General features: G+C 45.0%; 1 protein-coding gene across 1 annotated transcript in view; it reads right to left on the bottom strand.

The window, feature by feature from the left end:
• Positions 1–22,468, bottom strand: part of LOC144821609 (uncharacterized) — a 50,814-nt gene extending 28,346 nt beyond the window's left edge. The window contains exon 1 of the mRNA XM_078678842.1: positions 21,937–22,468. The gene's annotated coding sequence lies outside the window, so the exon portion shown is untranslated. The remainder of the gene's footprint in view (positions 1–21,936) is intronic.
• Between the last annotated feature and the right edge of the window lie 2,024 nt (positions 22,469–24,492).

Here is a 24,492-nt window from a genome sequence, read left to right as displayed (position 1 = left end):
AGGATGTATGTATGAGCAAAAGGATGGTGGAGGGATGAGTGGAAGGGTGGATGAATATGAGCGAAAAGGAGGATGTGTGGGGTGAAAGGATGGATGCGCAAAAGGATGGATGAGTGAAAGGAAGGCGGGATGGATGAGTTTGGTAGATAGGTTTGGAGATGGAAGGATAGGAATGAACAGGGGCTTCGTGAACACCCCACTTTAGCAGCTACTGTAGAGGTGGAGCTCTTGATGGGCCTCTTCTGTCTGCAGCTCGACAGACAAAGGCTCATAATTAATGTGAAAGGGTGGGTGTGAGTGAAAGGATGGATGAATGTGTGGGTGAAAGGATGAGTGAGTGCAAGTGTTGCTGGCTAAATGCATGGATGAATGAGTGACAGGGATGGTTGAGGGACGGGGATAGTGGATGGACAAAGGATGTTATAATGAAGGAAAAGATGGATGGATGGGTTACAGGGTGTATGGATTAGGGAGCGAAAGGATGGATGAGTGTAAAGGATAAATGGCTGAGGGGAAGGATGGATTGATGGATTGGTAGATGGATGGGTGGATGAGTGAAAGGGTGGATGGATGAGTGAAAGGATGGATGGATAAGTGAAAGGATGGATGGATAGATGGATGGAGGGAAAGGGTGGCTGTATGGATGAGCAAAAGGATGGACAGATGGCTGAAATGGTTAGGTTTGGAGATGGATGGGTAGGTTTGGATATTAATGAGCGGATGGACTGACAAATCCACAGATGGACGAACACATTGGTGAAAGGCTAATGGATGAAATAATGAATGGATGACCATGTAAAGATGAAATGCTAGATATCAGTGGGTGAAAGGATGAATGGATGGATGCTTAGATGGAAGAGACGGAGCAATTCTGGAGAGGACTCTAGTGACTTTTTCGCTTGCTTGGTGGCATAAGAGCTTTGGATCAAAGTGGCGGGTATTTCAATTTTCTGGTTACTCACTTGGCCTGCACTATGCTCCTTTCTCTACCTGGGGATTATCAGGTAGGTGTGGTGCTGTTCGCCAGCACGTTCTTACTAGACAGCCAGTATTTGGTCTCATAAAGACCGCAGTGCCATAGAAATTCCTGGTACTGAACAAAACTACTTTGTAAAATAGCAGAATGTTGTCACACACAATCAAGCCAGCCGATAGATAGGATGAGAAAGCATTTAAATAAAAACAAAAAGTCTTGGTTAACTCAGATTGAATAAGGGGCTCAAATGTTAAAGAAAGTCACAAAAGTGCACCCAGGATATATGTCCTTATATTAATGCAGATTTACGTTTTTCATGAATTCACATGAATTTCCTTAAGTAGGCCAGGAAACCGTAATTCTAGAAAACATTTGTGAATTGCATTTTAGCATGAGCAAAGATGAATGTGCCCCAGTGGAAATCTGAGTGTTTACAAGTTCACTTTTCCTCGAACCACATTTTTCCCAGCCCTGGAAGAAACTTTACTTCGGTCATTGTCAGGGGAAGTAAATTTCCAACCTCTCAGTATGGGAAAAGATTAGAGAAAAGCTAGTGAAAACCCCCAACAGTCAAATCCTTTTATAGTATTAGCCTGACATTAACCAGAGAGGCTACTATCAAAGCTCTTCTATATTGAGATGGCTGCCATTATTTTACGGCGCACTATGTGGCACCAAAGGGACAAGTGGGTTTTGTTACAGGACAAGTAGATTTATGAAGCTACTTGTCCCTTGGACAAGTACATATTTCATTAAATTCCACACCCCTGGACTTTGTAAAACCGAGCACATTCTCTGATGATTGGGACTTTGAAAGTATTAATGATATGATGTCAGACTTAGTTATGTCAGCAAAATTTACAGAACATGATTATTTACAGGGTTCATCTAATTATGAACAGATGTACTGCTACAATCACTATGCTAACCATTATTTGCATAAATCTGCTCAACCTAGAAATGTTTTTAATTATAATCAATGGGAACATTGTGCAACTCCACCAAAAGGCAGTTCAAAAACATTTTATGATAAATTCCCATACTTCTCAGGGTTTAACACAAGTGAAGTAGAAACGTTTTATTTCAAACTGTTAAATAAGACAGGAATGAAAACCATGCTGACAAATACAAAATTAATCTATTCAGAATTTTTTTTTGAAAAAATGAATACATTTGGTTTTGATTTTTGGAAAAATAACATTGAAACGAAAACCATCTGGGGTACCAGAGATTGGCAGGTCCAAGGTATAGAATCATTATTCAGAGCCTGCATGATCCCAGAACAAATTATATTTTTGAATGACACAATTCAACAGACAACCTGTCTTGGCCTAGCCAAAATTAAAGACTTAAACAAACCGTCTATTCCAAAGCCAATACCTGACAGTAATAGCACTACAGATGTTGAGATAGACGTATCCCATATTTTAAACCAAAACAGAACACATCCTGATTGGAAAAAATGGTTGATCTGGCCCACAGACACAAATAACTGTCAAGATAGATTCCTGAACAAAATACAGGGGTTCAAATTGACCAGGCCAGACCCTAGATACTCCCAGAGACAACATCCAGGGATAATTACAACATACAGTGTAGGAAAACTCTGCCTCGAATGGCTACAGACATCCACACTGGAAGAAATTAAGCAACACTTGACTTTACTTAAAGAAGGTGCTGACTTGCGTGATTTCATACAGGGACCACGCAAACAGCGTCAAAAACGTTTCATAGCGGCCTCTATATATGCAGCATACAACGAAGCTTGGAAAGAAACACAAATAGAAACAGCAGAAAAAATACGGGAAATTGACCGTATCAATTTGGAAAAATCACTTTCTGTTGTGGACAATGGGTTAATGACTCTGTCTTCCAGAATATATTCACTGGACAGTATTGTATCATCTGCAATTGATATAATAGAGCAGGACTTACTAATGTTACAACATGGTCAGTCCCAATTACGTTCTATTGTACAGCTTGGCTGGACGTTACAAAATCTGCGTTCAGGCTACGTGCCTTGGCGTTTAATCAACACAACGTCATTATTCTCTATCTTTAACCTTACTGATACACAAATCAGCTTGGCACAAAAAGGATCAGAATATACAATTCTGAGCATTGAAAAATTTGAGAGATTACCATTGACAATGTCAGAACTACCTGTCATTGAATGGATAATACACGGAATCATAACTATTCCGATAACAACTTTCCAATTTCAATACTGCCAAAAGTATATACAGGCAGGCCAGTATGAAAGGTTGGGTAAAGGATACATTAAGTCATCATGGAAATTACCTTACACACACACATGTTATAGTGAAAAAGGACAGAATGTATTTCTTAGTGGTAATAATTGTAAAAAATCACTAAGTGGTATACTTCTGTGTCAGGGTATAAATCTTCATGGGGCCTGTGAGGGGACTGCAAATAACCTTTTATGCCACCAGCTTGGCACACCTGCAACTCGAATAGAGCCATTCTTTAGACGGCTTTCTAACGGGAGCTACATTCTAATAGTGGACCACAGATGTTGTGGCTTGGTGCCAGGAAAAGCTTATCTTGTAAGCGTTTCGTCCATGGTCACTTGTTGTATGCAAGTATTGTATCCGAACGACACTCCAGACAGGGAGGGAAAAATTTGGCCTAGTTTGAAAATCTCTTCTATTCGAATTGATACTTTAAGCAGAATGAAGTCTGTTCTTCTACAGACGCCTGTGCCCTTGACGTCATCGAAAGAAACGTATGATCTCCAAGTTGCAAGGACAACGACAGAGATACATGCATTATTATCAACAAATTGCCCCTTACATTTCTCGGAAATGCTAAGCCAAATCTTGAACATGTCAGATACGAATGGGATCCCACATGTATTTAAGACAATTTTTTCGGGACTGTTGACACCGTTCAAAGCAGTCCTGGGCATTTTTCCAAACTTTGGCCATTCGATTTTTGGCGGCCTTCCACTCCTGTTGGGACTCGTAGCAGGCATTTTATTTTTGATACTCCTGCTTCGTTATGGCAAGCCATGTCACAGACAAGACTCCAGCAACAATGGAAGAAACGATCCTAGCTATACGCTATCGGGACCGCATAACTAAAGTCCTTGGATTAGCCCGGCTACGAGATCTGAATATGACCTGGTTTCTTTCATTCAGACCCACCTGGCAGAATTGTATCTTGCCTGTGTTAAGATGTATGCTGTGCGGAGAAGAATGCGTGTTGGACATCTGTTTCACACTACAATCAGAAGTACCATTGGATACAGATACTTTGCTAAATCCCGTAAAGGCTCATGCATCGTGTTGTCCCCAGCGGTTACCTATCCTAATGACGGCATTCGTGGAAACTTCACCACTGCGATTAAAGGGTAGTGAAGAGCAAGATGAGAGCAGCATCAACCAGGTACGACCTTCTGTAAGCAATGCTGATCATTACATCGATGAAAGCGATCATGCTCGAAACTGCATGGTAGCGACATTTTCCAACTTGGTCGAACTTTCACCTGAAGCGGTAAACTGCTTTTTTGAAAGTCTGTCTGAAATGATGTTCTCCCCCGAACGAAAAGAATAACTTTTAAGCAAACGAGAACACAGCGTTCCCTGAACTCTGAATTTGGCCTTCAGCTTTGAAAAACAACAGCTACTGGAAATATTTGGAACTGTTTTTTTTTCTCTTCCCCTGAAAAACAAAATTATTTTTTCCCCCGATTCCAAAATATTTACTTTTTCTGGCACTCATCCTCTGCTTAAAGTAGAACTATTCTTAGAGAACAGAGCTTCTATTTTTAGGAACTCCAGAGACAATATATTACCTCAGCCTCTAGCATATTTACAAAATAACTGTATTTATATGTGATGAAGTGGTCTCGCACTTTTTTTTTCTGTATTAAGAGCCATTTCATGTGTAATTTCGCAAAATCATTCCGCTGATATATGCATCCTAGTTTATGAATGATTACTCTGCTTGAAATACGTACTGTACCTATACTCATTTTTCGTGTATTTCGCATATGCCATTTCAAATGCAAAAAATGTATTTTGGGGTGGATCGGTATACACATGCATCGTTAGATATGTTTACTATTGCTTAGTTTTAGTAATTATGGACATGAATTCGTGGAGTGGGTGTAGTGTGTTTATCTAGGTACCTGAATCGATATTCCTATTCTTTGCCCTTGACCGGTTATAAATCAATAATATCCCTACAACGGCATAGAAACCCTATTGACAATTCAGTCATAGCGCATGCTGTCACATTAAGCAAGCCTATTCCTCCAGCCCCCTAGAAAGCACACCGAGTTCTTAAACAAATCCAAGCCTCCAGCAACCTGGGAAATCCCCGCTGCTTTGTTTTGATTTCGTCCGAAGAACTCCTGTAAAGCACTGTAAGAACGACCAGTTCTTAGTGACATCTTTATTGACGTCTTAGGTCCAGCCTTACGTCAAACCCAGCACCTCTCAGGTATAAATATACCAACGCTGCCCTAAGCAAACACACGGTGGTGATGAATCTGGAGCAGCTTCTACTTGCCGAGAGCCAAGCTGAAGCGAGAGCCCACGGACGCTGCCCCTCCCTTTTGACGCGCTGAGAAAGACGCTGTCTTTTCTCCTGCCGAGAAATCCAGCCTCCGGCGTTTCCAGCCCACCCTTGCGGGTGACTGAGATATGGAATCCTGAGAGAGAGATTCCAGCCCTCCTGCCTTCTAATACCCAGGTACTGAACTGACTAAACCCTTACAGAGAATTCTTGAGTCAGATTCTTGGAAAAACAAACTTAACTTAAACTGCTACTTACTTACTCCTTCCCACGTATTAGGCTTAGGTCAGGTACACTGGGGTAGGCGTAGTTAGAAGCACCAGTTGAGTACGATTAGTCAATGTATATATGTATGTATCTATTTTATCCATTTTAAAGTATCATATGGCTAAGAAACCATATCAATACTTTTACAGTATTATTTTATAATCCTGCTTTTACAATATGCACTTTACTTAACTATAAGTATTGCAATTGTAGCGATTCGTTTCTCTTGTATGAGGAAGGAGACTGCTCAATAAATAACACCTTTTATTGAAAACGCCCGTCTCTCTTTTTCTCTGCAATCTGGTGAAACTAAGTACGCACTAATTGACTGAGTGAAATAGCTGTCTTTTGTTTTCACACGACTCTAGAGATACACTCTTATTCAGGGAGAGCAAAGTTGTCATGTTTTATAGTTGTCAGAAACTAAATCCCTTCTTGTCTATCCACACTAGAGGTGATTACTTCAACAATACCACGCCCAACATGCGCATTTCAAAATATGCATTTAGATTTGTAGACATGCTTGACAGATGCCATAATTACAGGTATCTTATTGCGGTTGTTGGCCCATTCTCCCGATGGTTGAAAGCAGGACCTTGTGTGTCTAATGATGCTTAAGCCACAGCTAATTTTTTGATAAGAGAAGTAAATACCTAGGTGGGGCATTTCAGAAGCGATCCGTTCCAATAACGCACTCACTTTGTTGATACAATGTTACAACACATCTCTACCTCCTTAGGGATAAAACACAAACTATCATCTGTTTATCACCCCAAAGTAATGGCTTTGTGGAACGCCTGAACGGCCCGCAAAGTTCTTTTCTAATCAGCGATCAAAGAAGGAGAAGTGACCACTGCAGCCCACCAGCCAGGTCCCGTAATCGTTGGCCAACAAGTGTACAACCGTAATTTTGTTTGGAAATGGAAGGACCCGAGAATCACAGACCCCTTCTCAGTGACAATGAGTACCCCCACAGCGATCGAAGTGGGCGGCAGGAAGCCATGGATGCACCTGTCGGATGTTCGACTGGACCATGCCTTGCATCAGACACCTCCACAGACAGAAAACGAACAAGCACTGGCGTTGCCAATAGGTTTCGCATTTGGAAAGTTGGAGCTATTGGTTTTGTAAATGACATTTTATATTTATATATCGTTATTGGCATTGTCAATAACAATATATAAATATAAAATGTCATTTACAAAACCAATAGCTCCAACTTTCCAAATGCGAAACCTATTGGCAACGCCAGTGCTTGTTCTTTTGTGTGAAGAACTCCATTAGAGTTCTTCACATTCGCTGATATTTGTCAGAAGGCTCCGAACTCTTCACAGGGGCAGCACCGAAGCTAGTCCCAGTCACCCACCAACCGGTGCCCCCGCTGCAAGAGCAAGTACACCAGCCGGAGGGAAAGGGGAAGTGGAAGAGAAAGAAGAGACACCTTGTATTCCTGCCACCTGCACTGCCTGTTGGACTGCGGCTGACTTCTTCTGACTGTCCAAAGGAGTACCTAATGCACAGAAGGGAGAAATAAACAACTACCCACCTATTCTTACTAGACTCTATTGTAAATAAAGAGTGGTTCCTACCAGTGGGCTTCAAGGCAATTGCAACTCTTCATGATAATGGAGATAGTTCTGCAGGAACCTTCTTTCTAGGTTGTAAGAGAACTAACATTACTCTCTCATTCTATTTATTTTATCATGTTATTTAGAGCTAAAGAGAATTCTAAATACCTGTAAGGTTTCTGCTCTGGTGAGGTATTGGGGTTCTGTTAGGAATATCGCTGAATTGAATCAAACCTTTTCTTTTTCAGTCTCAGAAGTTCTTTATCCTCCTGAAGCGCGCAAAAAGGAACAAGGTAGGTACAAGGAGAAAAGGAAAGGATAGGAGAAGCGCAAGAGGAAGGAAGGTGAACTCAACGCTGCAATATTCCTGAAAATGCGCTGTCTTACTGTCTGTCTTGCTGCGGGTATTCCTCTGAAGTCTCTCAGCTGACAGTCTTGAACGAGGAACAACCTGAACACTGCAGGCGGAAGACTCGACTCCTTCGGCAACTCTAAACTCAGGAAGAAGCTCTGAAGAACGGACGGCTCACCGTTCTGTGAACCCTGGAACTGCTAATTATGAAATTAAGTCCCGCAACTCCCGTCAGGAAAACTTGACGCGGAGCGACGGACTTCGACTGTGGCTTCACGAAAATCCGTCGTTGAAGTGCGCAGTTACAAACTCGCGCTGCTTCCACATACACTAGACCGCTAAAGCGCTCTAGATCCACAAACGACCACAGCAGCGGCCATCTTAAGATAAGGTCTTAGATTACTCTAACGGGAATTAGGCAAGCTATCTGGTATATTTACAGGTATGAATAAATGAGTAATTTCAAGGGGAGTAAGGCTGCAGATACTGGCGATATTTACAAGAAAACCGAGGGTCATTTTACAGGGGGCAAGGATACCAAACATTTACCCGATTGGGTTTTAGAATGGCTCGAGTACTATACCCCTGCTTAGAAGGACATACAGTAGCGATTCTGTGGGACCTGACAGTACCCCCTCTCAAAGACCGATTTATCGGTCCAGGCTTGAGCGGGTGCCGAATATGAAACCTCTTAATCAATTGGGGAGCGTGAATGTTAGATACAGGTTCCCAAGATCTGTCTTCGGGGCCATAACCTTTCCAGTCCACTAAATATAACAGTTTCCCTTTCTTCAATTTAGAATCCAGGATATCTTTAACTTCATACTCAGAATGTCCTTGAATGTTAAGGGGATCTGGAGGTTTGCTCAAACGCATCTGAGGTTTAGTCTTTTTCAATAAGGACACATGGAAGACTGGATGGATCCCTATTTTGGTTGGTAATTTCAATCTCACAGTCACTGGACCCAAGACTTTCTCTACGGAATAGGGACCCACAAATCTAGGCTGAAACTTCCTATTTCCCTTTAAATGTAAATTCTTAGTAGAAAGCCAAACCTGATCTCCCACCCGATATTGTGGTGCGGGTTTTCTATGTCTATCTGCAAATTTCTTATAAGAGTTCTTAGCCTTCATGAGATTTTGTTCTGCAGATTGATGTAAGGAGACTATATCTGTAATCAAATCTTTAACTGCAGGAACCTCTAAATCTTCCTGAGTAACAAAGAGGTTAGGATGTCGCCCTAGATTCAAATAAAAGGGTGAGTAACCAGTAGATGAACTCTTAGCATTGTTACTAGCAAACTCAGCCATCCACAACCTGTCTGACCAATCACCACCCTGATCCATAAGAAACAGGCGGAGATATTGCTCCAACTCTTGATTGATGCGTTCAGTCTGACCATCTGGTTCAGGGTGGTAACTGGTGGACAGTCTACCCTCAATTCCTAACCCCTTTAGGAATGCCTGCCAGAAACGTGAAATGAATTGAGGTCCTCTGTCCGAAACCACAATTTTGGGAACTCCATGTAACCTTACTATATTTTCACTGAAGGCTCTGGCTAACTCAGAAGCAGTAGGATTCCCAGACATTGGAATGAAATGACTCATCTTAGTGAACGTGTCCACAATCAACAAAATAGTGTCAAAACCTTTACTGAGAGGCAATTCTACAATGAGATCCATAGAAATGGTGTGCCAAGGATGAGTAGGAGTAGGAAGGGGCTGCAGTAAACCTTGAGGAGATTGTCTATTTGGTTTACCTCGTGCACATAATTCGCACGACTGCACAAATTGTTTGACATGAGAGGACAACCCAGGCCACCAAAAATAACGCTGCACCAAATCCAAGGTCTTGGCAATGCCTTTATGGCCCGTAAGAGGATGATCATGACAATTTTGAATAGCTTTCTGTTGGAGAGCGGACGTAGGTAGGTATAGGGCTTCTTTCTGATAAGGTAATTGTTGAAAACAACGTCTTCCTTCTCCCAATTGTACCCATTCCTGAATTTCCTCCGGAGACAAACTCTTACGAACCTGTTCTTGAAAATTGTCTACAGAAAGAGTGCAAACAATCTTTGTTTCGGGAATAATTGGTTGAGGGTTCACCAAATGTTCACACTCCTCCGTATTTAATCGAGACAAGGCGTCCGCCTTTCCATTCTTGGTTCCTGGGCGATAAGTAATCACAAAGTCAAAATCTGCAAAATATAAAGACCAACGCAATTGTCGCGGAGTTAAAGTCTTGGCTGTCTTTAGAAACTGCAGATTCTTATGATCTGAAAACACGGTAACTGTGTGTTTAGCTCCCAGCAAATAATGTCTCCAATCTTCAAAGGAGTCCTTAACAGCTAACAGTTCTTTTTCTGTGATAGTGTAGTTCAACTCTGCAGGATTAAGCTTCCTAGAACGGTATGCCACCGGATGAAGTTGGCCAGTCTTAGGATGTTGCTGAGAAAGGACTCCACCTATAGCTTGATCCGAAGCATCAGCTTCCACAAAGAATGGTTCAGCAGGATCCGCATGCAAGAGAATGGGGGCAGAAATGAATTTCTTCTTTAACTCCAAAAAGGCCTGTTCCGCTTCTTGAGACCAATCAAACTTGACTCCTTTCTTAAGCAAACGAGTAATGGGTGCAATCAATTGTGAGAATCCTTGAATAAAACGTCGGTAGAAATTGGCAAAACCCAAGAATCTTTGAATCTCCTTGATATTATGTGGAACTGGCCAATTCTCCACGGCTTGTACCTTTCCAGGATCCATCGTGATTCCTTGAGAGGAGATTACAAATCCCAAAAATTCAACCTTAGACGCATGAAATACACATTTCTCCAGTTTAACAAATAAATGGTGCGTCTTCAACCGTTCCAGCACCACTCTGACATGCTGGACATGCTCTTGTGTGTTTTTGGAGTAGATCAAAATGTCATCCAAATAGATTATGGCAATCTTATCAATCAAGTCACCCATGATGTCATTAATGAAGTGTTGAAACACAGCGGGCGCATTGCACAGCCCAAAAGGCATCACACAGTATTCAAAGAGACCGAACTTAGTGCGGAAGGCAGTCTTCCATTCATGCCCCTCTTTCATGCGAATAAGGTGATAAGCACCCCGCAAATCAAGTTTAATGAAAACTTGCGCCTCTTTGATTTGGTCCAACAGAACAGAGATTAACGGTAGAGGGTATCTGTTCTTAATAGTTACTTGATTTAGGGCGCGATAATCTATACACGTTCTCAAACTTCCCTCTTGTTTCTTCGGAATAAAAAAGAGGGGAGAAGAAACCGGAGACTGCGATGGCCTGATAAACCCATTGGCGAGGTAACGATCCAAATAATCTCGGAGATGATCATTTTCAGCTACTGTCAAGGCATAAATCCGACTACAAGGAAGCACGGCCCCAGGTTCTAGGTCTATGGTACAATCATAAGAACGATGAGGAGGCAAAATTTCTGCTTCTTGTTCACTAAAGACTACATCAAGGTCTTGATACTCGGAAGGAATTTCTCCAGTAGCGATGACTCCAATAGAATGACTTCCAAAAGAGAGTAAAGTAGCCTGTGAAGATTCTTCAACACTTATCTTTGGACCATAACAATGTTCCAAACAGAATTTGGATTTCATATTCACAGTGCGATTCTCCCAATCGATGGTTGGGTTGTGAGTGGTTGACCAAGGTAACCCCAAAATCAATTGAAACTGAGGAGCGTCAATCAAGTTAAATTGCAAAATTTCCCAATGGCCATCGGATTGAATTAACTCCAACTCTTCGGTGTGACTGGTTATTGGCCCTGAAGACAAATTTGTTCCATCCACGGCACGTACTGCTTCTGGTTGATCCTTCTGGATGGCTCGGAATCCCATTCGCTGCGCATACTTGATGTCACAGAAATTTCCAGTGGCCCCTGAGTCCAATATTATGGCCACTCCCAAAATCTGATGTTCACGAAATCTTAACGTCATATGAAGAATCACATGAGGAGTCATAGTCTGAAGAGTATTTAAAATTAAATGAGAATCTGGAGTCGACTTTTGATCCTCCACCACCAGAGCGACTCCGCCTACTGATGGCTCACATCGTTTCCCTTAAACGGTGTCTTCGGTCGCTTGGTACACTCCTTCACAAAATGACCAGAACCTCCACGGTATAAACATAACTTCTTCTGACGTCTCATCTCCTTTTCTTCTTTACTCAAGTGACCTCTAACGACTCCTATCTGCATGGGTTCAGAATCATTATTTCCACTTGTTCCTCTCTCTGATTTCATCCGATCGAATCGGGGAATGTTGACCTTCCAATCCTTCCTTTTCTCTCCTTTTCGTTCAGAATTACGGAAATCCAATTCCAACACCAGATCCACCAAAGCAGATAATTCTGTAGGACGATTGGGGACTTGAGACAAAGTATCCTTAATCTCATCCCGTAAGCCTCGGTAAAACAATGCAGCTCTCTTTTCCTCTGGCCATTTTGTTTCCAAAATAAGTTTGTTGAATTGAGTAAGGTAGGTAATTAAATCCTTGGAACCCTGACGCAACTCCAGCAGCTCGTTATCTGTGGCCTGAGATATCCTTCTCCTGTCAAAAATTCGAAGAAACTCCTTTTGAAACTGGGTAAAATCAGAAAGTAAAGGGTCATCTCCGCTAACTAAAGGCATAGCCCAATTGGCAGCATCCCCTCCAAGATATGATAAAATAAAAGCTACTCTAGACTGAGCGTCAGGAAATAGTGTCGGCCGACACATAAAATGTAAAGAACATTGGGTTAAGAAAAGTTGAGCCTTTTGGGGATCTCCTGTGAATCTTTCTGGGGCTGCTAGGGGAATTAATGGAGAGACCGAATGAATAACCTGAGTCACAGTTTTAGGATCAGTGCTGGGATTACTGGTAATAGGGACGGGAATACTTTTTACTGGATTACCCATCGCAAACCCCTCCACCTTCTGAGCTAACAACTTAGTCTCCTGTTGGGATGCTACTAAATCCATTCTGATACTCTTATTCTCCTCATGGACTGCTCCTATCTCTCTTTGAATGCTCTCTAGTATAGCTCCCAAGGACTTCAAATCCAATCCTTCAGCCATACTGCCCGGGTGAAGAAAATTTCGTGGGCACTTCAATCTGTCAGAAGGCTCCGAACTCTTCACAGGGGCAGCACCGAAGCTAGTCCCAGTCACCCACCAACCGGTGCCCCCGCTGCAAGAGCAAGTACACCAGCCGGAGGGAACGGGGAAGTGGAAGAGAAAGAAGAGACACCTTGTATTCCTGCCACCTGCACTGCCTGTTGGACTGCGGCTGACTTCTTCTGACTGTCCAAAGGAGTACCTAATGCACAGAAGGGAGAAATAAACAACTACCCACCTATTCTTACTAGACTCTATTGTAAGTAAAGAGTGGTTCCTACCAGTGGGCTTCAAGGCAATTGCAACTCTTCATGATAATGGAGATAGTTCTGCAGGAACCTTCTTTCTAGGTTGTAAGAGAACTATATTACTCTCTCATTCTATTTATTTTATCATGTTATTTAGAGCTAAAGAGAATTCTAAATACCTGTAAGGTTTCTGCTCTGGTGAGGTATTGGGGTTCTGTTAGGAATATCGCTGAATTGAATCAAACCTTTTCTTTTTCAGTCTCAGAAGTTCTTTATCCTCCTGAAGCGTGCAAAAAGGAACAAGGTAGGTACAAGGGGGAAAAGGAAAGGATAGGAGAAGCGCAAGAGGAAGGAAGGTGAACTCAACGTTGCAATATTCCTGCAGCAAGGCAGTCTTACTGTCTGTCTTGCTGCAGGTATTCCTCTGAAGTCTCTCAGCTGACAGTCTTGAACGAGGAACAACCTGAACACTGCAGGCGGAAGACTCGACTCCTTCGGCAACTCTAAACTCAGGAAGAAGCTCTGAAGAACGGACGGCTCACCGTTCTGTGAACCCTGGAACTGCTAATTATGAAATTAAGTCCCGCAACTCCCGTCAGGAAAACTTGACGCGGAGCGACGGACTTCGACTGTGGCTTCACGAAAATCCGTCGTTGAAGTGCGCAGTTACAAACTCGCGCTGCTTCCACATACACTAGACCGCTAAAGCGCTCTAGATCCACAAACGACCACAGCAGCGGCCATCTTAAGATAAGGTCTTAGATTACTCTAAAGGGAATTAGGCAAGCTATCTGGTATATTTACAGGTATGAATAAATGAGTAATTTCAAGGGGAGTAAGGCTGCAGATACTGGCGATATTTACAAGAAAACCGAGGGTCATTTTACAGGGGGCAAGGATACCAAACATTTACCCGATTGGGTTTTAGAATGGCTCGAGTACTATACCCCTGCTTAGAAGGACATACAGTAGCGATTCTGTGGGACCTGACAATATTTAATTGTGTGTCCACTGCCAGTCGTTTGCTACAATATTCCCAGCAGAGCTGATAAGATAGCACAGTGAGTTGAGGTGCTTGCTCCAGAGATCTCTGCACAACTTTCAAGTAACAGGACTGACTCCTGGCACGGGAAGTCCTACTTGTGCTAGCTAGCTCAGTGGGATAAGCACCTGCTCAGGAGGTCAGAGCGTGGTGGTTTTAAACTTTACTCGAAGGTCCAATGCTAATTAGTCACTCAATTAAGGTTGCTCATATTACTGTAACGAGCAGGTCACACATAGATCAGTGAAGCTTGTGGCTTGATTTATTGAGCTGTTTTAAGTGAATTAGGTACGACACAGAACACTCTGCCACAGCACTTAAATTAATTTCTTTTGTCGACAGTAAAAACCACTTGCCGGGTAAGATGGGCAGTAATAAAGAGAGATGGCCCGGTGTACGCAGAATTAAATAACGGCGTGAGGGATGCGGAGATCTATATGTGATTTCGTATTCTCCCAAATATAGCCCGGACCTCCATGGAATGATGGCTTCCAGTGCTCACCTCTGAATGCACTTCCCCCCCCACCCTCCGTGACTTTTTACCCCTCACTGACAAACCGTGTTGCTTGCATCGGTATTCACAGCCAGAGCCTCAGGGCAATGAAAGGGGAAAGCCGAGGACCCGCCGCCTTTAACCAGCACATGTTACACCCCGTATGTGCTCTGCCCATGTGTGTGGTGAGAGTCAAAGGGGTGCGAGCAGAGCGGACGTCGGGATAGAGGAGGAAATATTGGGTCAGAGGGTGCTGGCGGAATGCAGGAGAGAAGGATATCGAAAGCAGCAGATGGGAGACCAGAAAGAGACTGTAAATTAGGGAACATGTGAAACTGCTGCAGGGGTAGGCAAGCACAGCCCTGCAGCAGTAGGCAGGGTCGTCCACCGCAATAGTGAGCTCAGGCGGGGCAGGCGTCTCTAAATGACATACACTACCCTACTGCAGCGAGGATCAGAGGCTAGACTCAAGGGACAAGAAGGGAAACCGTAGCGCTGCAAGTGAGCGGCATAGTATTACAGAAGTGAAAGTTAGAGAGAACGGAAAAAGAGCAGCGCCTCGGCAACTCCTGCGGGTAAAAGGAAAACCAATATCAGCTCAATTGGTTAACATCATCAGGTCATGTGATAACGTGGGAAACAGGAGAGCAAGACTGCACAATTCCGTCTGCACATCCTTGTCTGTGCCTCCCCGACCTCAGGGGGAAGCTCAGAAATACCACTGCTGGCCTCAAGAAGAATGTATGGCGTGCTCCTGCTTCTTGCGCTCGGCAATCAGGTCATCTGCTCTGAGGCTCTGTAAATTGAGCCTTATAATGCAGTCAGTGGAGGCCGTGAGCGGAGTCTTTGAACCGGCTCTCCCTTGTATTTATTGTTAATTAATAAAATACCGTGAATCAAAGTAAACGATCACAAACACTTACCACCATGGCGCTCAAAGTAAACAAGAGAGCTTGGCGGCCGTGAAGAATGATGCAACGGGGCATAAACATTGCGGGTGAAGTAAACAAAACAGGAACACATCACTACAATCCACTGGGCTACAAGAGGAAAATGAAAGTGACAAAAACAGAGGGGGAGAAGGGAGGGGGGAGTGCAGAGGAGAGGAGCATGATTCACAGCCATTGAAAACAAACAAAACTGGCCCGGAGGGAAGCCGGATGGGGGCGGGAGAGCCTGGTGGGGGGGGCGGGAATGCGAGCGAGGAGAGAGAAGTGTGGCCGGCGGATTAGGGAGATGCGCGTGCTTGTGTGGTCACGTGACCCGCTTTTGTGGTCACGTGACTCACATGCACTGGGAAGAAACCGCAGTGGTTTGACGAGTCGGATCAAGCCCTTGAATTTTCGCCTATTACATTCGCAAGCGAATGATAATAGGCGAAACCTAAAAAGAGAGGGGAAGAGAGGATCAGCTGTAAAACAAAAACTCCATCCAATGCACAAGTGGAACAAGTTCTCGACTCTGCAAATCAACGGTTATTTATTTCTGCTTTATTTTGCATTTCTGATTTATTTTTCCTTTTATGTCTTTTTATGTTGCTGTTTATCTTGCGCTTTGACAATGACCAATACCTCAGATCAGATCAAAATGTCATGCGTCTGCGGAGAGAGTTACACATAACAATGCATCGCATAGTATTCATGTTAACTTATTGGATAATATGTGGTATAAACACATGACAGAGAAAGAAACTTCAAAAGATTCATGCTTCGTGTGCTTACTAATACCCCATGCCACAGGGTCCGAGAGATTACATTCTATTAAAGACGTTTCTCCAAAGGTGTTTGAATGCCAAATACACTTATGTCTATGTAAGGTTAAAGCACAGATCCAGCTCACAAAAATAGCAGCATCCGAGACAGATGTTAACACCAATAAGTATGACAGAAAAGCAGCCAGTCTACAAATACTAAGGGGCACTCAGGCCATTCAAAATGCATTTAAGGAACTTGAGCTCAGGGGACAGAGGCCTCGGGATTCAAGATGGGTAAAAAAGATATTAGAGAAAGGGTTCATTGGTGAAAACTACCCACCAATGCAGTGCAACAATTACAAACTAGCCTACGAGATGAAATTGCCTGACAGCGCCTCCAGACCAGCCCTCGGTTGTTGTCAAGTGAAAATGGCATAGGAACGTCACATTCGTTTGTAGTGCAGCGCCTCTGTGGAATGGCACACACAAGAGCAAGGAATCAATTGAGTGCAGGGGAAACATTGGACAGCTATGCCAAGGGGTATACATGGGTAGGAGAGAAGACGAAACATGTGCATACCATGAAACTGATCATGTTTTCTCTGATTCCTTGGAAATATTTCTTACAAACCACAACTGCAACACCACAATATACAATGCCAACATGCAGCAGGCACCTCCAGTATGACGGACTTCTATTATTAATACAGAGACCTGGCTTATGAGCAATTTTCACCGGAACGGGGATAGCCTCTGTTTCTTGGTCAGGTTACACACCCCCTACCTGGTAATAGTAGGAGTGAACATTTCCAAGTTCCATGACCATCCCATGATCTGTCCGACTACCCGGCTCCACCATCATTGAAAGAAAAGAGCTGCAGAATGTTATGGCACTTCTGTCTGTGAAAATGTCCCCCGGGATCACAGGCTGTTCAACGACATCCAGCTGTTCTTCGGAAGTGTCTACTGTTTATTCAGACAAAAGCAACCACCAGATAGTTGCAGATAACTAGGTGGTATCTGATGAAAGCAATAAATGTCCCTGAAGATGGATTTAATTCAGTGAATGAGGAACTGCGAGCCATGAGGGTAATGCTAATACAGCACAGGTGTGTGCTAGATTAGATGATGGCAATAAGGGAGGGAGGGCAAAATAGGGACTGCTTGCTGTACGTATGTCCCTGCTAATGATGTTAACGATGGAACACCGATGGAGGCAATACAAACTCTGCACAATTTGCAAAAGACAATTGTGAGCGGAGGAGTTGGCCCAGATGAATGTTTTAAGGGTTGGTTTAATAGGCTACAATCCTGGATTTCAGTACTATTTAAGGCCTTGTTGCCTATCGTTGTGGTTTTACTTTTGAAGTGCTGTTTCTTTCAAACAGTAATAGCATGCTGTAAAAGAGTTAGCACTAAAGTGGGAGGAATGTACATAGCGAAATCACAAGAACAGGTAACAGATTCCTTGAGGAACACATATCAGTTTACATTTAGTACTGACCAGGAGTTAGAAGTAGTTGAAATATTAACCACAGGGGAGAATGTTAAGGAAAATATAAAATGCAAGGAAATCTTAGACAGACAAAAACAACTACCACCATCTCTGACCGCAAAGAGCACTGTAAAACTCTATGTAATTAAAAGACAATTGAGGCCTGGGTTGCACAAGGACAGAGTACGGCTGGGAGGCTCAGGAGAGAGCAGAACACGAGATAAGAAAGTTTCAGTTAAAAAGAGAAACATAATTAAAAAGAGTTGAAAGAATTGAAGATTACAGCACATAAGCATGTACCTCCACTCCCACTCTTGAAAGAGTGTTTCAAGCTAAATGTTGTATACTTGTAAAGCGCACAGCTGCCACAGCAAAGGGGCGTCCCGGCGCTGTATACCGCTGGGGAACCCGTCCTGGCTTTCCCTGTGGGATGGTTCCTACTGGGAATCCCCAAGGTGGAGCCAGGCATCCCCGGCGTTGATGGGGCCGTTGTGGAGATTAGGCAAGCTAATGCCCAGAGTTGCCGAGTGGGACCCCAGGTTAGAGTAGGCACCAAGGCAATAATTGTCGAGTCTGCTGACCCTGATCCACGACCCTGCCGCGTCGGGAATTGAACCCTGGTCCCAGGCCGACTTCTGCTCCTGGGTCTGCCGCCTCTAACCAGTGAGCCACACCACTCCACATACGCTACATAAGAGACCCTGAGAACAGCAGAATAACACACACGGGAGAGGTGTTGCGCCATGGCCAGGGCGATTGACGCTGGAATCTGGGGATCACGGTTCGATTCCTGGCGGCAGATTAGCCCAGCACCATGTGACTCTGGGCAATAGCTTGCTTAATCTTCCCGACGGCTCCCAGCGCCTGGAGACCCTTACGGGTGATTGTTCGCGCTTTACAAATGTGGATTATTATATTACACACTCGGGAGGACAGGTTAAAGGATAATGAGCTTCAAAGCTTTATCAGGGTTGCAGGATAAGGGGAAGTGATCAGGTAGGCACGAAGGTCACTAATGCAAGTGGTGTGGGGTATGTGAAAATATATAACTGACTTGTCCTATTCTGTGACTTGTTTATTACTTGTTTGTGTAAGATAACATGCATGGAGTCATTGTGGTTTTTGTGAATAAAAGGAGCGGTCTGCTGTGCAGCAGGTTGAGACAGTTTTCAGTCCTACAGAGATGACTGTCTCCTGGCCATTATTTGAGTAAATCTATTTCCTATTGTCAATGACCTGTGTCTTTCATTTTTTCCTAGTTAACATTTGCAATGATGGAACAACAAGTTTGCCTATTGTCGGACATCTTTGATGATACTTTGAGTGAATGGAAATCTATAGCAGGTTCTCCTTTAGCTGACAGATGACACATTTGGCTTAGATCCTGGAAGGCAGAAGCCTTGCAAAAGGCACTATTGATAAAGATTCCTTTTTAAGCATCTAAGCTGTTTGAATCTCAAGTAGAGGAGGTGATCAAGAGGTCGACTAAGGATAGACACTTTCAGCCCCAGCCAACTTTACAACAGGAAGATTTTTGGCACTAAAACGGCATTTAGTTAATCTTTTCAGGTCAAAGCGAGTCAGCCCTATTGAGGGAGGGGGTGAGGCCGGGGAGTCCCTTCTACAGAAAAGTTCCAATCCCAGTAAGCAGCTTGCTCAGCTAAACCCCAGCCAAGTCCTGACTATCGGAACAGGAGTGCATTACCAGTTGGTGGTCGAATCTCTTGTTTTCTGTAAGGCCGGAAGAACTCTATATGGGATCAATGGGTCCAACAGATAGTAGAGACGGGTTTTCAGATTAGATTCTGTGCATTGCCTCCAGATTCCGTGCATAGCCTCCAGATTCCGTGCATAGCCTCCAGATTCTGTGCATAGCCTCCAGATTCTGTGCATTGCCTCCAGATTCCCTGCATAGCCTCCAGAATGTTTCTGTTGGACCACGGTGCCATCAAATTCAGAGAAATAAGAGGCCTTTAGAGAGGGCATCCAGAAATTGTTGGTAAAGGGAGAAACTGAATCAGTTCCAAGGCACCAAAGAGGAAGGGGAACCTATTTGATCCTTTTTTTAATGAAACGTTCAGGCCTGTCTTGGACCTGAAGAATGTGGTACATTCCTCATACTAAGTTCAATATGACGACTCCTAAGAGAGTCTGCCGTTCATCAGTCAGGGGGATTTACTGGCTTCCGTAGACCTACTGGATGTGCCCCTGCAGGTGCCAATGCATCCCAATCCTCAGACGTTCCTGCATTTCTGTGTTCTACATCAACACTACCTGTGCCAGGTACTACCTTTAGGCCTTTCATTGTTTCACAGAGTTTACATGTTATTGGCATTTTGTGTCATTTAACATTCAATGAATGGATTCTTCCGCGGTGCATACAGCGAATGACACAGGCGTTATTTCCCAATAGTAACCACAGTTTCTAATGAGATTGACCCCCTGTGGTGTGAGCTCCCTCATGCTTTCCATACCTGGTGAGTGGCTGAGTTCTTCTTCTGGTTGTTCCAAGGCCCAGAGTCCGGTCCAGGAAGCTGCAGGGTGGTCCAGGCACCGATGGCTGCTGACTCTGGAGCCAGGCCTGGTCCCCCCAAGGCTTGCTTCTCAGAGGGGGGGTGGTTCAAGGGCAGCAAAGGGGAGGTGTTAATGCCTGAGCTCAGAGCAGAGACTGTCACTGATGCAGACACTGCTCCCCCAGTGAGGCCAGGCTTGAGCACAGCCTGTCTTTGTGCTCATTTGCATACGAACCAGCTGAGGAGCCACTTCCTTCTAAATGAGACCCGACGTCACCAGCTCGAGGCCCGGGGTGCACCTGCGAGGGGCTGGGCTGCACCTGCGAGGGGCCTGGGCTGCACCTGCGAGGGGCCCAGGGGCTGCACCTGTGAGGGGCGGGGCTGCACCTGTGAGGGGTCTGGGCTGCACCTGTGAGGGGTCTGGGCTGCACCTGTGAGGGGTCTGGGCTGCACCTGTGAAGGGCGGGGCTGCTCCTGTGAGGGGCCGGGGATGCACCTGTGAGCGGCCTGGGATGCACCTGTGAGGGGCCCGGGGGCTGCACCTGTGAGGGGCCCGGGGGCTGCACCTGTGAGGGGCCCGGGGGCTGCACCTGTGAGGGGCCCGGGCTGCACCTGTGAGCGGCCTGGGCTGCACCTGTGAGGGGCCCGGGGCTGCACCTGTGAGCGGCCTGGGCTGCACCTGTGAGGGGCCTGGGCTGCACCTGTGAGCGGCCCGGGGCTGCACCTGTGAGGGCCTGAGCTGCACCTGTGAGGGGCCTGGGGCTGTACCTGAGAGGGGCCCGGGGGCTGCACCTGTGAGGGCCCCGGGGGCTGCACCTGTGAGGGCCTGGGCTGCACGTGAGAGGGGCCCGGGGGCTGCACCTGTGAGGGCCTGGGATGCACCTGAGAGGGGCCCGGGGGCTGCACCTGTGAGGGGCCGGGGCTGCACCTGTGAGGGGCTGGGAGTATTATTATTATTACTGCCCGCAGCGCTCCCCCCTCCCACCCCTCCAGGGCATACATGGGGCCCCTGGACAAGGCACCAGTGACGTCAGAGGATGGAGCAGGCGAGAGAGGCAGTCATCACTCGACCGTGGGTGCGGAATCAGCATCCGGCACCCGCGTGCAAAAGACAGCAACAGAGCTTTCGGAAAGCGCGCGCATGCGCAAAGGACAGTACAGAGCATCCAGAACCAGCGCACGATTTACTGGCTTCCATAGACCTACTGGATGTGCACCTGCATGTGCCAAGGCATCCCAATCCTCAGACGTTCCTGCATTTCTGTGTTCTACATCAACACTACCTGTGCCAGGTACTACCTTTAGGCCTTTCATTGTTTCACAGAGTTTACATGTTATTGGCATTTTGTGGCATTTAACATTCAAGACATGAATGGATTCTTCCGCGGTGCATACAGTGAATGACAGGCGTTATTTACCAATAGTAACCACAGTTTTTAACCGCACGCGCGCTGCGGGTTTTCCCGCTGTGCGCTGAGAATCGTGGAACCGCGCGGTCCATGACGAGCTCAGCTCGTCATCAGCGTACGAGAGGTGTACCTGATGACGAGCTGAGCTCGTCATCAGCGTGGAAGGGGTTAATGAGATTGACCCCCTGTGGCGGTGAGGCCCCTCATGCTTTCCATACCTGGGTGAGGGGCTGAGTTCTTCTTCTGATTGATCCAAGGCCCAGAGTCCGGTCCAGGAGCTGCAGAGTGGTCCAGGGCCCCGATGGCTGCTGACTCTGGAGCCAGGCCTGGCCCCCCCAAGGCTTGCTTTCCAGAGGGGGGTTCAAGAGCAGCAAAGGGGAGGGGCTCCTGTCACTGATGCAGACACTGCTCCCCCAGTGATACCCGGTCCCCCCCAAGGCTTGCTTCTCAGAGAAGGGTCGGGGTCACTGATGCAGACACTGCTCCCCCAGTGAGTCCAGGCTCGAGCACAGTCTTTGCACTCATTTGCATACGAACAGCTGATGAGCCACTTCATCCGACGTCACCAGCTCGAGGCCCGGGGGTGCACCTGTGAGGGGCCTGGGCTATTATTATTATTCCTGCCCGCAGCGCTCCTCCCTCTCAGCCCTCCAGGACACACAAGGGCCCCTGGATAGCACCAGTGACGGCAGAGGATGGAGCAGGCGAGGGAGGCTGTCAGCACTCGACCATGGTGCGGTTTCTGCATCCGGAACCAGCGCGCATGCGCAAAGGACACGCACACGAGTTCCTGTCACCGGCGCGCATGCGCAAAGATCGCGCGCACGGAGTTTGCGCACAATAGGAAGGTCTGAACAGCCGAGCGAAGAAAGGAAACTGCAATTCCGAGCATGCGCAGTAGGAGAATGATGGAGCATGCGCAGTAGGAGAATGATGGAGCATGCGCAGAGACGAAACACGGCTCTTTAGAACATACACAAAGAAGCGCTGTTTGAGCATGCGCACTGAAGCAGCCCCACTCTCCTGCGCATGCGCAGACACGGAAGAGGCCTAAGATGCGGCAACACGAGCCTTGCTCTGTGCATGTTTTTATTTATTTGTTTATTTATTTATGCGATTTTATATAGCGCGAACTTTACCCGAAGGTGTCAGAGCGCTTTACATAGGACCCAGTTTCAACCATAAGGACTGACGGTTACAATTGGAAAAACAAATTTTCAAATTTTTGACTTACATAAGAACCAGTTGAAAACATAAGGATTTAGGATTACATGCGTTATAAAAAGATACAAATAGAAAAAATTGCAAATGTACAAGAGATAGAATCACACAGGGAGGAGGTACAAATGGATAAACTCTACGCATATACTAGTGATATCTCGATCTACTTAAGGAGGGGATACACATGGATATACTCTAAGAGTCACTTAGGAATAGAAGAGAGTACAAAGGTCTACTGCATATACTAGTGATTAGAGTTATCTCTATAGACATAGGGAAGGGATACGAATGGATATACTCTAAGAGTCACATAGGAATGGTAGAGAGTACAAAGGTCTACTGCATATACTAGTGATTAGAGTTATCTCTATATACATAGGGAAGGGATACGAATGGATATTCTCTAAGAGTCACATAGGAATGGTAGAGAGTACAAAGGTCTACTGCATATACTAGTGATTAGAGTTATCTCTATAGACATAGGGAAGGGATACGAATGGATATACTCTAAGAGTCACATAGGAATGGTAGAGAGTACAAAGGTCTACGCATATACTAGCGATTAGAGTTATCTCTATATACATAGGGAAGGCATACGAGTGGATATACTCTAAGGGTAACATAGGAATGGTAGATAGTACAAAGGTCTACGCATATACTAGTGATTAGAGTTATCTCTATATACATAGGGAAGGGATAGACATGGATATACTCTAAGGGTAACATAGGAATGTAGAGAGTACAGAGGTCTACTGCATATACTAGTGATTAGAGTTATCTCTATATACATAGGGAAGGGATAGACATGGATATACTCTAAGGGTAACATAGGAATGTAGAGAGTACAAAGGTCTACGCATATACTAGTGATTAGAGTTATCTCTATATACATAGGTAAGGGATACAAATGGATATACTCTAATAGTCCCATAGGAATGGAAGAGAGTACAAAGGTCTACGCATATACTAGTGATTAGAGTTATCTCTCTATACATAGGGAAGGGATACAAATGGATATACTCTAATAGTCCCATAGGAATAGAAGAGAGTACAAAGGTCTCCTGCATATACTAGTGATTAGAGTTCCTCTATATACATAGGGAAGGGATACGGATGGATATACTCTAAGAGTCACATAGGAATGGCAGAGAGTACAAAGGTCACTGCACATACTAGTGATTAGAGTTATCTCTATAGACATAGGGAAGGGATACAAATGGATATACTCTAAGAGTCACATAGGAATGGTAGAGAGTACAAAGGTCTACTGCACATACTAGTGATTAGAGTTATCTCTATAGACATAGGGAAGGGATACGAATGGATATACTCTAAGAGTCACATAGGAATGGTAGAGAGTACAAAGGTCTACTGCATATACTAGTGATTAGAGTTATCTCTATATACATAGGGAAGGGATACGAATGAATATACTCTAAGAGTCACATAGGAATGGTAGAGAGTACAAAGGTCTACGCATATACTAGCGATTAGAGTTATCTCTATATACATAGGGAAGGCATACGAGTGGATATACTCTAAGGGTAACATAG

Source organism: Lissotriton helveticus, chromosome 2_2, assembly GCF_964261635.1.
Source record: "Lissotriton helveticus chromosome 2_2, aLisHel1.1, whole genome shotgun sequence".
Classification (NCBI taxonomy): domain Eukaryota; kingdom Metazoa; phylum Chordata; class Amphibia; order Caudata; family Salamandridae; genus Lissotriton; species Lissotriton helveticus.
This window is presented reverse-complemented; position numbering and strand designations above follow the sequence as displayed.